Source organism: Nomia melanderi, unplaced genomic scaffold (assembly GCF_051020985.1).
Source record: "Nomia melanderi isolate GNS246 unplaced genomic scaffold, iyNomMela1 scaffold0169, whole genome shotgun sequence".
In the NCBI taxonomy this organism is placed as follows: Eukaryota; Metazoa; Arthropoda; class Insecta; order Hymenoptera; family Halictidae; genus Nomia; species Nomia melanderi.
The window spans coordinates 55,001-62,500 of record NW_027475284.1 but is presented as its reverse complement, the minus strand read 5'-3'; the positions used below and the strand labels follow the sequence as shown (position 1 = coordinate 62,500).

The 7,500-nt window shown below is 50.4% G+C and overlaps 1 non-coding gene across 1 annotated transcript; it reads right to left on the bottom strand.

The window, feature by feature from the left end:
* Positions 1–657: 657 nt before the first annotated feature.
* Positions 658–812, bottom strand: LOC143175729 (5.8S ribosomal RNA). Its single transcript, XR_013000415.1, has one exon. It is a non-coding gene; the product is annotated as a 5.8S ribosomal RNA (ribosomal RNA).
* Positions 813–7,500: the final 6,688 nt, after the last annotated feature.

Here is a 7,500-nt window from a genome sequence, read left to right as displayed (position 1 = left end):
TATAAAGGTTCTGCTGCGAGAAGTCTCGTTTTGCCGTGTGTTTCGGTAACGACGATCCTCCGAAACGTACATCTCATTCGTAAGAGAGGAAGAAAACAATCTCCCTGGGGCCAGTCGGTAATATACCGACATACGACGTGTCGTGCACATCCGTCTCACGCACGGTATACAAAATATGAATAAAACGTGTGTAGTCTCTCTCTCTCTCGACTTCTTAATATTTTCTTTCACCTCTGACGCATCATTTCAGGTGACGTCGGGAGCGCGGGAAAAAAAATTTTTCTAAACACACGAAACCGTTCATCTCACGAACAGCCGAAAAAGTTGTCGCTCAGATCCATATCGCAGTGGAGCGGTATCCGCGGGCGGTCGTAATTGAACGACGCACGACGCCGCGAACACTCACGCGAGTCCATACAAACGATTCCGATCGTTTTGCAACAACTAGAACGTACACTGTCCGTGAAATTCACAGAATTTTCGCGTGTCCGCGACAAACGCCGACGAGACACCCATCGTTCGCTCGTACGTAGCATCCTTCTCTTAACCCGACTCAGAAACGTTCTTTGCGCCCTTCGGTAAAAAAACGTTCGATCCGAAGAGGTGAACGACGGCGGGGATTTGACAGAGCTACGCAAGCAGTGTATGGTACGTAAACGACCCTCAGCCAGGCGTGGTCCAGGAATTGTATCCGTGGACCGCAATGTGCGTTCGAAATGTCGATGTTCATGTGTCCTGCAGTTCACACGTTGACGCGCAATTAGCTGCGTTCTTCATCGACCCACGAGCCAAGTGATCCACCGTTCAGGGTAATCGTATAAATTTTATATTTCACATATATAATTTTATTCTCATTTGTTCGACCTAATATCTCTCTTCTTTCAAAGAGAAGATAAAAGTTGATACCTGAATCTCCGACCAGCGCGCGAAGGAGATTCAGGCGTCGCCTTGGAGACGACACCGAAGCCTTTCGAGACGAAAAACGTTCAAGTAATATGTATATATTTCTCGACGTTCCGGGCGTATAGTGCATTCAAAAACCCGCGAAAGACGCAGAAGACTCGCACGCGTGGAAACGACGGGGATATATTTTGTATCCTACCCGATACTGAATCCATCGCGTGCAGTCGACCCTCGCGTTCTTCCGATCAGACGCATCTATTGTTGCGCGCATGTTTTCGCGTCGCATCGCGCGAAACGTTGCACGAATCGTACCGATCGATCGATTGAAAGCAAATAATGAAAAAAGACTTCACAGCTGGCTCTTTGCCGGTCATTCGTCCCATGTTATCTCTTGCCGCGAAATTGGCGCGCAAGAGTTGGGTGTCAGACGCGCGGCTTTAAAACGAGCTTCACGGCCGGTCCCTTCGTTACCGCTTTCGTTCTTTCTCTCGGAACGACCATGAACGAACACGACGAGCGACGCTACGGCATACACACGTCCACGGATTCGATTAAAAAAACAGACTTCACAGCTGGCTCTTTGCCGGTCATTCGTCCCCATATTATCTCTTGCCGCGAAATTGGCGCGCAAGAGTTGGGTGTCAGACGCACGGCTTTAAAACGAGCTTCACGGCCGGTCCTCTCAATTCCGTGTACGGTACACGCAAGATGCGGTTCCACTTCCAGACTACCCGGTCCCTTCTCTCTACGAGAATCGATAGTAGAAGAACGGCTCGAAAACGCGTCTCAGAGACTAGGGGAAAAGAAGCGGTATGCGAGCGAAACGAAAACGCATTATGGAAACGTCGCGAAACAATGTTCGACGGTTGCTCGGTTCCAATCGTGCGGCCGTTTCAATTTCTCGTGCGCTTCACCGTCCCTCCGTAACTCTGGCCGATCGCGTATACCGAAGAGCCGACACGCGCAAAAACCACAGGCATTGTATACTGTATATATATCTATGTTACAGTCACAGCCTTCGCGCGTTTTACTCTCCGACGCGGGGTTTCCACGACGAAAGAGAGACAGTTTCGTGGCGGGTGACTCGGCCGAAATCGCTACGACGGGTATTTCTATTATAGAACGAATCATCGCCACCCTTTACCAGTGCCCGACGAAGGAATCACAAGGTCATCTGGAGTTTACAATGCCAGCGACGGTAATTCCAACGAAGACCCGATAAGTCAACTCATCGTTCTATTTCTCCCCGTACAGAAAAGCGAATCGACGCTAACGCACCTCGCGCAAGCACGAACGTTCTCTTCGCGTGGATCATCCATCGTCGAAAGATGTAAAGACGCATTGGAGATCGTGGTCTCTGGCGGGCTCATTGCACGCCCCACTGCATATCTTTCCTCGAATCGAGAATGATTCGTCCACTAAGCTGCGAAACTACGCGTCGAGGAACTAGGGGAAAGAAGCGGGATGCGAGCGAAACGACAATACATTATGGAAACGTCGCGAAACAATGTTCGGCGGTTTGCTCGTTTCCTCTGCGGACGTTTCATTGCTCGGGCGCTTCACGTCCCTCCGTAACCTTCGCGCGATCGCGTGCCCCGGAGAGCCGGCAACCGGTGAACCACAGGCGTATAAACTATAGTCTTCTATAGCAAGCCTTCGGCGGTTACTCTCCGACCGCGGGGATTCCACGACGAGAGAGAATTTCGTGGCGGGTGACATCGGTCGAAACGCTACGACGGGTATTTCTATTATAGAACGAATCATCGCCACCCTTTACCAGTGCCCGACGAAGAATCACAAGGTCATCTGGAGTTTACAATGCCAGCGACGGTAATTCCAACGAAGACCCGATAAGTCAACTCATCGTTCTATTTCTCCCCGTACAGACAAGCGAATCAACGCTATCGCACCTCACGCATGCACGAACGTTCTCTTCGCGTGAATCGTCCCATCGTCGAAAGATATAGCCGCTTGGAGATCGTGGCCCATCAAGTTCTTCCGTAACTCCTGCGCGATCGCGTACCCCGGAGAGCAGGCAACCGGTGAACCACAGGCGTATAAAACTATAGTCTTCTATAGCAAGCCTTCGCGTTTACTCTACGACGCGGGGATTCCACGACGAGAGAGATTTTCGTGGCGGGTGACACGGCCGAATCGCTACGACGGGTATTTCTATTATAGAACGAATCATCGCCACCCTTTACCAGTGCCCGACGAAGGAATCACAAGGTCATCTGGAGTTTACAATGCCAGCGACGGTAATTCCAACGAAGACCCGATAAGTCAACTCATCGTTCTATTTCTCCCCGTACAGAAAAGCGAATCGGCGCTATCGCACCTCACGCAAGCAGGAATGATCTCTTCGCGTGGATCGTCCCATCGTCGAAAGATGTTAAGACGTACAGAAATCGTGGTCCATCACGATTATTCGTAACTCTCCGAGTCGCGTATCTGAGAGTAGGACAAACGGGAGAACCACAGGCATAAATAATACTATATGTTTCTTATATAGTTAGCCTTCGCGTTTTACTCTCCGACATGGGGATTCCACGACGAGAGAGAGTTTCGTGGCGGGTGTCTCGGCCGAATCGCTACGACGGGTATTTCTATTATAGAACGAATCATCGCCACCCTTTACCAGTGCCCGACGAAGGAATCACAAGGTCATCTGGAGTTTACAATGCCAGCGACGGTAATTCCAACGAAGACCCGATAAGTCAACTCATCGTTCTATTTCTCCCCGTACAGAAAAGCGAATCGACGCTATCGCACCTCGCGCGAGCACGTAACTACTCTTCGCGTGGATCGTCCCATCGTCGAAAGATGTAAGACGCACGGAAATCGTGGCCATCAACGTTTTTTTGTAACTCTGCCGATCGCGTATCACAGAGCGAGACGCACATACCACAGGCGTATAATACCGTTTTCTTTCGTATGGTAAGCCATCGCGTTTACTCTTCGGCGCGGGGTTTCCACGTCGAGAGAGACATTCGTGGCGGGTGACATCGGTCGAAACGCTACGACGGTATTACTATTATAGAACGAATCATCGCCACCCTTTACCAGTGCCCGACGAAGGAATCACAAGGTCATCTGGAGTTTACAATCGCCAGCGACGGTAATTCCAACGAAGACCCGATAAGTCAACTCAACGTTCTATTTCTCCCGTACAGAAAAGCGAATCGACGCTGTTGCACCTCACGCAAGCACGAACGTTCTCTTCGCGTGGATCGTCCATCGTCGAAAGATGTAAGACGCACGGAAATCGTGGCACATCACGTGTTTTCGGAACTCTGTCGACCGCGTATCTCAGAGACGACGCGCGCGAACCACTGGCATATACTATTATATATCGCGTTTTACCCTCCGACGCGGGGATTCCACGACGAGAGAGAGTTTCGTGAGCGGGTTGACTCGGAAGAAACGCTACGACGGGTATTTCTATTATAGAACGCATCATCGCCACCCTTTACCAGTGCCCGACGAAGGAATCACAAGGTCATCTGGAGTTTACAATGCCAGCGACGGTAATTCCAACGAAGACCGATAAGTCAACTCAACGTTCTATTTCTCCCCGTACAGAAAAGCGAATCGACGCAATCGCACCATACGCGTGCACGTAAACAACTCTTCGCGTGGATCGTCCCATCGTCGAGAGACGTAAGTTTTCATAGTATGAATTCGCGTTTTACTCTCCGACGCGGGGATTCCACGACGAGAGAGAGTTTCGTGAGCGGGTTGACTCGGAAGAAACGCTACGACGGGTATTTCTATTATAGAACGCATCATCGCCACCCTTTACCAGTGCCCGACGAAGGAATCACAAGGTCATCTGGAGTTTACAATGCCAGCGACGGTAATTCCAACGAAGACCCGATAAGTCAACTCAACGTTCTATTTCTCCCCGTACAGAAAAGCGAATCGACGCAATCGCACCATACGCGTGCACGTAAACAACTCTTCGCGTGGATCGTCCCATCGTCGAGAGACGTAAGTTTTCATAGTATGAATTCGCGTTTTACTCTCCGACGCGGGGATTCCACGACGAGAGAGAGTTTCGTGAGCGGGTTGACTCGGAAGAAACGCTACGACGGGTATTTCTATTATAGAACGCATCATCGCCACCCTTTACCAGTGCCCGACGAAGGAATCACAAGGTCATCTGGAGTTTACAATGCCAGCGACGGTAATTCCAACGAAGACCCGATAAGTCAACTCAACGTTCTATTACTCCCCGTACAGAAAAGCGAATCGACGCAATCGCACCATACGCGTGCACGTAACAACTCTTCGCGTGGATCGTCCCATCGTCGAGAGGACGTAAGTTTCATAGTAAGCCTTCGGCGTTTTACTCTCCGACGCGGGGATTCCACGACGAGAGAGAGAGTTTCGTGAGCGGGGTTGACTCGGAAGAAACGCTACGACGGGTATTTCTATTATAGAACGCATCATCGCCACACTTTACCAGTGCCCGACGAAGGAATCACAAGGTCATCTGGAGTTTACAATGCCAGCGACGGTAATTCCAACGAAGACCGATAAGTCAACTCAACGTTCTATTTCTCCCCGTACAGAAAAGCGAATCGACGCAATCGCGCACCATACGCGTACACGTAAACAACTCTTCGCGTGGATCGTCCCATCGTCGAGAGACGTAAGTTTTCATAGTATGAATTCGCGTTTTACTCTCCGACGCGGGGATTCCACGACGAGAGAGAGTTTCGTGAGCGGGTTGACTCCGAAGAAACGCTACGACGGGTATTTCTATTATAGAACGCATCATCGCCACCCTTTACCAGTGCCCGACGAAGGAATCACAAGGTCATCTGGAGTTTACAATGCCAGCGACGGTAATTCCAACGAAGACCCGATAAGTCAACTCAACGTTCTATTTCTCCCCGTACAGAAAAGCGAATCGACGCAATCGCACCATACGCGTGCACGTAAACAACTCTTCGCGTGGATCGTCCCATCGTCGAGAGACGTAAGTTTTCATAGTATGAATTCGCGTTTTACTCTCCGACGCGGGGATTCCACGACGAGAGAGAGTTTCGTGAGCGGGTTGACTCGGAAGAAACGCTACGACGGGTATTTCTATTATAGAACGCATCATCGCCACCCTTTACCAGTGCCCGACGAAGGAATCACAAGGTCATCTGGAGTTTACAATGCCAGCGACGGTAATTCCAACGAAGACCCGATAAGTCAACTCAACGTTCTATTACTCCCCGTACAGAAAAGCGAATCGACGCAATCGCACCATACGCGTGCACGTAACAACTCTTCGCGTGGATCGTCCCATCGTCGAGAGACGTAAGTTTCCATACTATGAATTCGCGTTTTACTCTCCGACGCGGGGATTCCACGACGAGAGAGTGTTTCGTGAGCGGGTTGACTCGGAAGAAACGCTACGACGGGTATTTCTATTATAGAACGCATCATCGCCACCCTTTACCAGTGCCCGACGAAGGAATCACAAGGTCATCTGGAGTTTACAATGCCAGCGACGGTAATTCCAACGAAGACCCGATAAGTCAACTCAACGTTCTATTGCTCCCCGTACAGAAAAGCGAATCGACGCAATCGCACCATACGCGTGCACGTAACAACTCTTCGCGTGGATCGTCCCATCGTCGAGAGACGTAAGTTTCATAAGTAAGCCTTCGGCGTTTTACTCTCCGACGCGGGGATTCCACGACGAGAGAGTGTTTCGTGGCGGGTGACTAGGCCGAAACGCTACGACGGGTATTTCTATTATAGAACGAATCATCGCCACCCTTTACCAGTGCCCGACGAAGGAATCACAAGGTCATCTGGAGTTTACAATGCCAGCGACGGTAATTCCAACGAAGACCCGATAAGTCAGCTCATCGTTCTATTTCTCCCCGTACAGAAAAGCGAATCGACGCTATCGCACCTCGCGCGAGCACGTAACAACTCTTCGCGTGGATCGTCCCATCGTCGAGAGACGTAAGACGCACGGAAATCGTGGTTCATCGCGTCTTTTCCTACTCTCTTGAATCGCAATTTCGTATAGAGCCTACACACGCGAACCACCGGCATATACTATTTCTTCTCTCATAGTAAGCCTTCGCGCGTTTTACTCTCCGACGCGGGGATTCCACGACGAGAGAGTGTTTCGTGGCGGGTGTCTCGGCCGAATCGCTACGACGGGTATTTCTATTATAGAACGAATCATCGCCACCCTTTACCAGTGCCCGACGAAGGAATCACAAGGTCATCTGGAGTTTACAATGCCAGCGACGGTAATTCCAACGAAGACCCGATAAGTCAACTCATCGTTCTATTTCTCCCCGTACAGAAAAGCGAATCGACGCTATCGCACCTCGCGCGAGCACGAAACAACTCTTCGCGTGGATCGTCCCATCGTCGAAAGATGTAAGACGCACGGAAATCGTGGTTCGGCGGGCTCTATGCGCCTTGTTCAAAGTAAAAAAAAAAAATTTCGACGGACGGGAGAAGTGTATTTCTCCGCGCGTAAGCCGTTCGAAATTTCCGACGGACGGGAGATGAACTCTCCGCGCGTAAGCCGTCTAGTCATACAGCAGAGCAGGTATCGAGATACCTCTCTGTGCA